The following is an 8,746-nucleotide window of genomic DNA, read 5'->3' as shown; positions in this document are numbered from 1 at the left end:
AGAACCTACCTAACATGTGGCATGTAAATTCTTCCTGTGTGGATGTAGATGTGTATGACACACATCAGAGACTTCTCAACAGTTTTCACCTGAATGTTGCCAAATTTTATGATTGCATTTCAACTTTTGTCTACCTTGTTATGACATCTTGGAAAAACTCGCACAGACCTGAACTTGTATATCGTTCTGTGTTTGAGTCATTAAAAGCTTCAAGACAAGCAAAGAGTAAACCAATAGCATAATTCAAAGAGGATTTATTTTCAAATTAATTGTCTTTGGTAGTCAGCATGGAAGGATCTTCTATAACTACTAGTGTATAATTGTATAACATTCCATTTATACTTTAGAAAATTGTGAGAATCTGACATATATAATCACTCTCAAATTATTTTTCTCTATACAAATCCCTGTTTTCTGACTGGCATCTTTCTCAGCCAATCAGGATGCAGCTGTATGTATCATTTTGGAGCTGTGTTCTATTATTGAAGTACAAACCCGAGAAAAACCTTTATTCAGGCTACTCCCTTTGTTGTAAGTGGCTCCTCTGCTTGACTTTTTCGAAGTTGTTTCATATGAAGACCATCATCTCAATTTGCCTCTACCTTCAGCTGCAGTGGTCTGCTTCAGATAATTAGCCCAAGCTGTATTGTATCTGAACTTTTGAGGTCCCAGGATTACTATTTTCTCTCTCTCTCTCTCTCTTTCCAACCCAGTCTCCCTCTTGGTGACTATTCCTTTTTTGTTGTTGTTGTTTTTTTAAGCAAAAAGTGTTTATATAGAAACATGTATTTTTACCTTCTTTTTTGTTTTTTGTTTTTTTAAGAAAAAGAAAAATGCCTGGAAAACCATGAAAAATATAGGGCTGTTTTCAGTTTTAAATTTTGTTTTACCTTTCTTTTTCTTTTTTCCTATTTCAACCCCATCCCTTAGTTCTTCTGTGTCATAAAAAGGTACTCCCAGCTGAGTGTCCAGCAACCACAGTAGAAGGCAGGGCAGGGTAGAACCTTACAGACTAATTTGTTCAGCATGGCATGAACTTTTAGAAGATACTTCAGCCTACTTTAGCAGATGCTATGACTTGTGTCAGGCTTCTTCTTGGGCTCTCCTTCCAGCCCCATGAATCTTGCTGGGGGGGGGGGGGGGGGGGGGTTGTTTTGTTTTGTTTTTGTGGCTGTGCAGTGATTCAGTTGGAATAACAGATGTGCATATTGCCCATACATGGACTAACACATAAATTTTGGATTAGGGTATTCCCTTGTGAAATATGGCATATGGGATTGAACCTTCTCAGGCTGAAGAGGACATTGGATTCAAGGTCTCTCTTTGTCTACTGTTGCTTGAGCCTTTGCTCTAAACATAAAGGTAGATAACATGAGCAACAGAACAGGACTTTAAAAGAAAATAACAATCTCTTCTCTATTAAAAATGGATATCCCAACCTGCCTTCAGCACAGAATTTCAGACTGTCAATTGTAAATGTATATTGGATCCTCTTTGCATTCCTAAGTGAGACCTAGACCCCAGAAAGAGGGGTAGAATTTCAAACACACTGATGTCTTCAGCCTTCTTTCCAAGCAGCTTTATGCTCAAAGTGCAGGGTTTTGACTTGTCCACTTGAAGCAGACAGACTAGAAAGACCAAGGAAACTGTGACTCACTAATCAGTAGCAAAGGTAATCTATTACAAAGGGCACAAAGAAACCAAAATTTTTCGTTCCCACAGAATAGGAATTTGCTTAATATTATATGTTTGGCTGCACTGTTCTTCCAGCAGGTGCTGGGAATACTGAAGTCTCCCATCAATACCATCCTGTAGCTTTTGGATAGATTTGTGACCTGCTTGAAGCAAGTAGGTGACCCTCCACCTCTTCCTCATTTGGTGGCCAATAATAAATCCCCACCATTACATTGGTTCTGCACCTTTAATCTTCACCCATATACATTCTGCTTTGCTGCCTTCTTCCTCCTGAACCAGGGAACAAATATAAGTTTTTTTTGACATACAAAGCAACACCACCACCTTTTTACTCAACTCTGTATTTCTGAAACAGAGTATAACCCTGCATGTTGACATTCCAGTCATAAGAGCTGTTCCATGAGGTCTCTGCGGTGCCAATTGGATCATAGTTCTTTTTGCAGGCTGGAGCTAACAGCTCGTCTTGTTTATTCCCCATACTTCTCACATTTGGATACATGTCATGGTTGTATTTTGCATTTTGGCCTACTCATTTCCCTTTTGCACTACTTGTTGCAGTTCTGTAGCTTTCTGGCCCTTTCCCAGACTTAAGTTGCTTCTTTAAGTCCTTTCCCCTCTTGACTGTGCTCTGTTACTGGAGGTTTTTTGATCATCATCTCCCCCATGGAACCTACTTTAAAGACTTCCTTACTAGGTTGGCCAGATGATGCCCAAAGATATTCCTTCCCATTCTTGTTAGATGGATCCCATCTCTTGATAGCAGTCATCCTCCCAAGAACATCTGCTCTTTGTCAAAGAAGCCAAAGCCTTCATGTCAATGCCACCAGTTCAGCTAAGCATTCACTTCTAGCATATGATGGTCTCTTCCTGGATCCTTGCCTTCCGCAGGAAGAATCAAAGAGAATATCACTTGTGTTCCCAATTCTTTAATCCAAGAACTTCATAGTCACCTCTGATCTCCTAAGTATAATTTTTTTAATGAAAATGAGTGTGGCTCCTGCATCTAACAATGAACACAGTGTTCTTGGTGTATACCAAGTATGCTTTAAGCCTCTTTCATAAACATAGATGAGGTGCGGTTTTGAATCATAGTGCAATCCAGTGGAGTTAGGCATGAGTTCCTCATGCCGTGGTTATATACATGGTATTTAACGTTTTTTTGAAGAAAACTACATCATAGAATCATAGAAAATTTAGGTTTTAAGGGACCTCAGGAGGTCATGTAGTTCAACCCTGTGATCAAAGTAGGACCATCCCGAACTAGATCATTCTAGCCAGGGCTTTATTGAACAAGGCCTTAACTTCTAGGGATGGAAATTCCTCAGCTTTTCTGGGTAACCTGTTCCAGTGCTTCACTACCCTCCTACTATATATATATGTATGCATATATACACGCACATGTATACACATATATATACCACACATACACATATATATACATATATGCATATATATATATATATGTGTGTGTCTATATATGTATATGCATATGTATATGTATATATGTGTGTGTGTGTGTGTGTGTGTGTGTGTGTGTATATATATATATATATATATATATAGATATATATATATACACACACACAGAGAGAGAGAGAAAGTTTTTCATAATATCCAATCTAAATTTCCCTTGCTACAACTTATCCATGGGTGAGTCATGCCTAACCAACATCATTGCTTTCTAAAATGCAGATGACACCATTCTGGGGTGGAGACTATTTCTCCTTTTTCAATCATCTGCTAACACTGAGAACAGTCTATCTTCATCCGCTTTGGAATCACCCATCAGGTGGTTGAAGGCTGCAATGAAATTCCCCCTCAGTCTTCTCTTCACCAGACTCAATAAATCCAGTTTCCTCAGTCTCTCCTCAGAAGTCATGTGCTCCAGCCCCCTATCTATTTACATTGTCCTCTGCTGGACTCTCTCCAATGTGGCCTCACCAGTGCTGAATCAGGGGGAATAATCACTTCCCTTGATCTGCTGGCAGTACTCCTACCAATGCAGCCCATTATGCCATTAAACCTTCTTCACAACAAGAGCACACTGTTGGCTCATGTTCAGCTTACTGTCCATTGTAACCCCTAGGTACTTTTCTATAGAGGTGTTGCTTAGCCAGCTGGTCCCTAACCTATACTGGTGCATGGGATTGTTCCATTCTAAGTGCAGGACTTTGCACTTCTCCTTATTGAGCCTCATGAGATTCTTGTTTGGTTCAACCCTCCAATTTGTTAAGGCCTCTCTGAATGCTATCCCTACCCTCCAATGTATCCACTTCTCTCCCCAAATTGATGAAGATATTGACCAAAAATAGCTGCAGGACCAACCCCTAGCACACTCCATTTGATAATGGCTGCCAACTAGGCATGGAGCCATTGATTACCCTCCTTTGAGTCCAGCAATCCAGTCAGTTTTCTAGGCATATTACAGTCCATTCATCCAACCCATACTTCCTTATCTTACCTGAAAGAATCTTGTGGGAGACTGTATCAAAAGCCTTGCTAAAGTCAAGATATATCAGGCCCACTGCTCTTGCCACATCCTCAGAGCCAGTCATCTCATTTTAGAAAGCAATTATGATGGTCAGGCATGACTTGCCCATGGTTAATCCCTGCTGACTGTTCCTAATCACCTTCTTCTTGTCCAAGTGCTAGCACTATGGGGCAGTGCTATGTTGGCTAGCACTATGGAAGAAAGAGACTCGGGGGTCATCATTGACCACAAGATGAACATGAGCCTGCAATGCGATGCTGTGGCTAGTAAAGCGACCAAAACGCTGGCTTGCATCCATAGATGTTTCTCAAGCAAATCCCGGGACGTCATTCTCCCCTTGTACTAGCCTTAGTGAGGCCTCAGCTGAATTACTGTGTCCAGTTTTGGGCTCCACAATTCAAAAAGGATGTGGAGAAGCTTGAGAGAGTCCAGAGAAGAGCCACGTGCATGATCAGAGGTCAGGGAAGCAGACCCTACGATGACAGGCTGAGAGCCCTGGGGCTCTTTAGCCTGGAAAAGTGCAGGCTCAGGGGTGATCTGATGGCCATCTATACGTTTATCAGGGGTGACCACCAGTATCTGGGGGAACGTTTGTTCACCAGAGCGCCCCAAGGGATGACGATTAGGTCGAATGATCATAAACTACTACAAGACCGTTTCAGGCTGGACATAAGGAAGAATTTCTTTACTGTCCGAGCCCCCAAGGTCTGGAACAGCCTGCCACTGGAGGTGGTTCAAGCACCTACATTGAACACCTTCAAGAGCAAACTGGATGCTTATCTTGCTGGGATCCTATGACCCCAGCTGACTTCCTGCCCTTTGGGCAGGGGGCTGGACTCGATGATCTCCCGAGGTCCCTTCCAGCCCTAATGTCTATGAAATCTATGAAATCTATGAAATGGATTCCTTGAGGACCTACTCCATGATTTTTCCATTGATAAATATTAGAGATAGACAAATATTATAGTCCCTGAGAAATACAAGGTCCCACTTCACAGCAGTGCCCAGTCCTTTAACAAAGTTTACCTCTTTGTTACAAGTTACAGTCTTGAAGTTGCTCTACATGTTCAAGGCCTGAATATTATAAGAATACATCAGAATTCCATCTAATTAGCCAAAGTCACTTTCAAATTTTTACTGAATCTATTTTATAACTGATGGTCTCAGTTAAAAACTCTCTGACATTTTTCCCTCTGAGCTATGCCTACCAGCTTCAATTAATACTGAAAGTTCTTGTTAGTATTAGACAACATAAAAAGACAAAAAAATACAAAGGAAGTCATATCATGATACCTCCTACAATACTACTCTTCTATCATTCCCAAAGTAAACCTCTCTTGTAAATTTTAAATATATATTTTTAAAATTCTTCGCTTTTACAGAGTTTAAAGTGTAATCATTTGAAGCTTTTTAGAAAAGCATATTAAAATCTAAAGAGTTGTAGATCAGTAATTTTTGGTGGCAACAAATACTACACTAGCTGCATTACAATTCATTTGACCAGCAGGAGGCCACTTTAAGCTATTATCTAGAACTTAATTAGCAAAGAATGGCTTCACTATTACAACATTACTGATTATGATTATAGAAAATTTCTCAAGGTTTGATAGAGGGAAAAATGTTTCTGTATTGAATGTTTGCCAAAAACATCCTGAGTATTCTTCAAAGAACCTATGTCTAAAAGATTGACTATTTTAAGCAACTTTTGTAAATAGTCTCCATTCCCAATGCTGTTTTTCACTTGTCATTTAGTAGCATCTGTGACAGATTCAGTAATAATACAGCTGCTCTTCAAGGACAAAAGAGAAAGGTGTCACATTTATAATGCTTGAAAGCAGTGAGAGATGTGCAGATAATAAACCAAATAGATCCACTGTATTGCTAGACATTGGAGAAAGCATAAGGACATCTTTCTGTTTAATCCTTTTATTGTCACAGTAATCCACCCTCTGGATATAAACTATTTGTAACTTCACTCCCTATAAATGAACTTCCAAACAGTAAATACTGGTAAATGTAGTACATTTTAAAATATTATTTCTGTTTGGATGTATTGCATAACCATCTATTCTACAAAATATGAAACATATATCTTATATATCTCATGCCTACTAGCCCAATAGAGATAATGAGAATGTATGACTGGCATCCAGTTTAAAATTAGAGTCTTAGCCTTTGATCCAATTACCAGTGAAAAGACTTTTACTAGTTCTCCAGGGGTTTAATAAGGACCTTAATGCGTATTATAAAAAGATAGGTAAAACAATCAGTATTTTTAAACCTACACCTTTAAAAAGGTGCTATTTTATACCAATTCCACTCTATTTTGACATTATTGCATGGTGCATGGTTCCATTATGTGGCCTCTTCAAATACTGTTCTCTGATGTGATGACAGGTTAAAGACATAAAATTAATTAAAGTATTTACTTAACATCATCCCATAAACTAGAACAAAAACTGAAAATATTACAGAAATGAAGGTATAGCATAGACATTGTCAGCAGTCCCTCAATATAAGGATACTTACTTACTTAAACGTTCAACGGAGGATTTTTTACATCTGATGTTAGTTGTTATCATCATGAATATTTGGTGAAATTCTACGGCAATTATGCAATACATTGGACTGGATGATCAAATAGCCCTACAGTTTTATGCCTTAAATTCTATCGATCTATGTGCAGAGGAGAATTCTTTTGAAATGTAATTAATGTGTATGGGTCAGACTTCACACATGCTCAACAACTGATTTAGTGCAAACCTGAGACCTCAATTTATATACTTACGTTGGGGTAGGCACCTGCAAATTGGGGTGCCTGAACTCATCAGAATTTATCTTGACCACGCGTGAGGAAGCTGATTATTAATTCTTAACACTTTTAGTGGCATACTTTTTTAAATTAAAAGTAATTTGAATGCATTTCATATACTCAATTTTTTATAGAAATTTTATATATTTATATTCCCAGCTGCCAGGGACTCCTTGGTTTCTTGACTTCTCACAACAATGAAAAAAATAAGATACAGTAAAATTGCTCCTACGATGAAATATTGTATTTTTTCTTGACAGTGTACATAGTTTCATATTGTACTGAATTTGGAAGGCTAGGTTATAAATTCCTGGAAATAGGGATCTACCATATAAATGTTGACAGATCCTTAACTATAGCATGACAATTGGCAATGTTATAACATGGTTCCCAATTAAAACCTAGGCCCTATTCATTTTGTGTTTCAATCTTTTTCCAAAGGTTTGTATTCAGGTGACATTTTTCTAAGTGCTACTCTGTACAAATACATGCCCAAAGAAAGATATTGCACTCCTGAGAGGGAAGGTGAATTTCTATGGGTTATTTATTGGTGCCAAGGGCCTGAGGGGCAAATGATTAAATAAATGAAGCTTTCTTGTACACCTGCAATTTACCCTGAACTTTTGTGTTTGCATTTACAAGAATATATAAAATAGTAAATATCTAAAATAGTCATTAATAGTATTATAACTATAAATACAAAGCTTGACATTATTGTGAGGCAGGAGTGACTTTTTTTTCATTTTTCTCATTATATAATTTTGTAACTACTGGAACAAATACTCATCTGAAGTATTAGATGTAGCTCCATTGAAATCCATGAAGCTCCACTGATTTATATCAACTAAGGTTCTCAACCTCTGAGTTTTCCTCTGTGCCCTGGGTTCAACAATCCAGTATGTGAAATTTCAGTCAAAATTGCAAATTTCAGATTTTTCCCCCCAAACGTCCCTGTTTTGGAAGCGTTCTAGCATAAAATGTAAAGCCTTTTTCACAGGCTTTGTGAAAAAGTTTATTGGGAAACTTGGCTGAAGGCAGCCCAAATTGGAAATCAAACCAAAGATGTTTCATGTGTTTTATGATTGCAATAGCTCTAAATATATAATTATTTTTGAGTGCTGAAAGATGTGCTGGAAGCTATATGGAAGAAAAAAGAGGTCTGGTTATTCTGACCATGTATGATTGTTCAGTGTGACATGAGTATCTGGCATGATTCAAGTGAAGTGGTAATGTTGAATATTAGGGAGGGATGGGTGGGAAAGAACAAGGACTACGAGATTTCTGTTTACTTGCGTTTGTTGGTTCATTTGGGGTTACAACTGATTGCCTTATTTGTTCAGTTAGTACCTAATACAGGCATTAAAGGATATATATTTGAAAATATTTATGGTTAATGAAGTATTTCAAGGCTTCATCTCCATGTCAGCAAATAATTTTTGATGAGATATAATAATATTCCATCCTCATGTCAAACTAAATTTCCCACTAGGGGAAAAATTTATTACGTTTACAATTAGGAACATAGAATCAAATGAAGTAGGGCTGGAAGGGACCTCACAAGGTTATCTAGACTAGCCCTCTGCTCCAAGCATGATCATTCCTGACTAAACGATCCCAGGTAAGTGCCTGTTTTGAAAATTTCCAGGGGTAGAGATTCTGCAGCTTCTTTAGGTAGCCTGTTTCAGTGCTAAACCACCTGCATAGTCATAAAGTTCCTCTTAATTTGCAACCTAAATTTCCTTTGCTGC

This window comes from Alligator sinensis, unplaced genomic scaffold (genome assembly GCF_000455745.1).
Source record: "Alligator sinensis unplaced genomic scaffold, ASM45574v1 scaffold740_1, whole genome shotgun sequence".
NCBI classification, from domain to species: Eukaryota; Metazoa; Chordata; order Crocodylia; family Alligatoridae; genus Alligator; species Alligator sinensis.
This window is presented reverse-complemented; position numbering follows the sequence as displayed.